The sequence below is a fragment of the Palaemon carinicauda genome, chromosome 11 (assembly GCF_036898095.1).
Source record: "Palaemon carinicauda isolate YSFRI2023 chromosome 11, ASM3689809v2, whole genome shotgun sequence".
Lineage (NCBI taxonomy): Eukaryota > Metazoa > Arthropoda > Malacostraca > Decapoda > Palaemonidae > Palaemon > Palaemon carinicauda.
Window position 1 is genome coordinate 77,303,664 of NC_090735.1, and position 2,862 is coordinate 77,306,525.

The window sequence follows — 2,862 nt, forward strand, 5'->3', positions numbered from 1 at the left end:
CCTATACTCACTATGGTGACCATCAACAACAACTCTTTGAGATCTATTACTTATAAATCCAATAATGTTGCTATGAAACGACTCACCCACTCCCAACTGTTTGAGTTTGAAAACACAGGCCTCATGATTAACACGGACAAAGGCAGCACTAAAGTCTAGGCCAATCATACGAACTTCCTAACCACAATCACGGGATTTCTGTATAGCATTGAAGATTGTAAGAAGGGCATCACATGCTCCAAGCCCTTTATGAAAACCAAATAGCAAACCAGGGAACAGATGATTATCTGCAGGAAACCTATTAAGATGTTTTGCCAAAAGACGTTCAAAATCTTTAGGTGATATGGGAGTTATTGAAATTGGGCGGTAATCAGTTATAGTTGAGCTACCACAAATATATTTAAAAAGTGGATTAAGATTACCAATTCTCCAACAAATACTAAAAGCTACTTTTCTTGCTAACTTGCGCAAAATAACAGATATCTTTGGAGCTAAGATATCTGCTGTCATTTACCCAGAGACTGGTGTTCTGTGCTTTGAAGGATGAATTCAGACACCCATAAACTCTCAATACATGAAGCACCCAGGTATGTTTCCAAAATGAGGTAAAAAAACATCATTGATCATTAACAATATTTACCAATGTCTTTTTTTCTTGCTGGGAAAAATCTGGTCCTGGTGGCCCTACAAAAAATGTACTTGGTTATCTATTGGAATAGGACTCTCTGCAGTGTATTGTCTCTATGCATTACACGCAAGAAAATGCAGAACTTGGCCGTGGAACACAAGATGGCTGATCTTGTCCTTAACTCTGTGATCCCAGCTCCATCACTTACAAAGGCCACCAGCCAATAGGAGCCCCCATTCATCAACCCTATGGCAGAACGAAAGTGATTTATTTAAAGCCTTAACATGTCTATTATGCAAATATGAGTCATTACAGTGTATAAACTGGCATGCAACATGCCATTTTTCATAATCAAGTTGAACATTTTTAAGGAATTTGAGGTTTCAGTTACAAAAACTAATGCACCAATTTAACACACATTAAGTCACTATAATAGTATTGTAAGACAGCATTATCTTCCTCATCCTCATCATATCATCATAATCATCATCATTTTTTCCTCGTCATCATTGTTCCCCTCCTTATCAACGTACTCCTCCTCATCATCATCAATGTTGTCATGAGGCTGCTATCTCACTGCAATGGCTTCAGCTTCCCATCAACAAGAGTCCAACTCTGACTCTAATTGGCAACAGGAACATCAGGCTTTGAAACATGTACTCACTTCCAGATAGCCACCTGGTCATTAATACTCCTTATATATTGCTCCAGACTTTTGCAGCATGGTGCTACCGTGATAATTTCCATGTTCCGTTGTTGATTGAAATCTTCACAGCCATACTTATTCAGCTGCAGGTAGTGAAGTTCAACAGCATGATTGATGCTTGGTCTACCATAGAGATCACAGTTGAAAGCATCCAGTTTATCAACCAAATCCGATGACACATCCCAGGAGTCACCTAATCTGGAAATGGAAGCTTCAAAGTAAACCCTCATCTGAAGGACTCTTAGACGGTTCAACTTTCCAGTCCCCTTGAAACTGCTGGTTGAATTACACCCTGTAAATGTATGTAGTAACAACAATGTATCTTTATGTATGTCAGACATGCCCCTAACCAGTTCAGATACATTCATTATTATTATTATTATTACTATCCAAGCTACAACCCTAGTTGGAAAAGCAAGATGCTATAAGCCCAGGGGCTCCAACAGGGAAAAATAGCCCAGTGAGGAAAGGAAATAAGGAAATAAATAAATGAAGAGAACAAATTAACAATAAATCATTCTAAAATAAGAAACAACGTCAAAACAGACATGTCATATAATAAACTATCAACAACATCAAAAACAAATATGTCATAAATAAACTATAAAAAGACTATGTCCGCCTGGTCAACAAAAAAGCATTTGCTCCAACTTTGAACTTTTGAAGTTCTACTGATTCAACCACTCGATTAGGAAGATCATTCCACAACTTGGTCACAGCTGGAATAAAACTTCTAGAGTACTGCGTAGTATTGAGCCTCGTGATGGAGAAGACCTGGCTATTAGAATTAACTGCCTGCCTAGTATTACGAACAGGATAGAATTGTCCAGGGAGATCTGAATGTAAAGGATGGTCAGAGTTGTGAAAAATCTTATGCAACATACATAATGAACTAATTGAACGACGGTGCCAGAGATTAATATCTAGATCAGGAATAAGAAATTTAATAGACCGTAAGTTTCTGTCCAACAAATTAAGATGAGAATCAGCAGCTGAAGACCAGACAGGAGAACAATACTCAAAACAAGGTAGAATGAAAGAATTAAAACACTTCTTCAGAATAGATTGATCACCGAAAATCTTGAAAGACTTTCTCAATAAGATGTCTGTTGTTTCCTGTGCCAGTATCAAACAAAATACTGACATCTTCCATCTTCAAAGCATAGAACAACAGCGGGAAGAAAACAATACTGTCCCAGTTCTTGACTCTAACCATGCAGTAGTCAAGCCTCTTACCATGCATACAGTTAAAGATGTGCTTTCCTTATGCTGAGCAGTTATTAAAGTATGCATATTTAACATAAATGAAAGTATCTATAAGTACCAAAGATCAATACTCAATACCTTGAATATGTTTCCTCTATGGACAGCTGCAGTAAAGGCAACTCTGTTTTGATGATCATGTGGCCATCATCTATCTTCAGCAGTTAGGCATGTCCATCACAAACTACAGTAACTTCTCTACTCCACAGTCTATAAGCAAATGCACCAGTTGATCTAGGAGTGGTCGTGCGGTGTCGCAACCAAC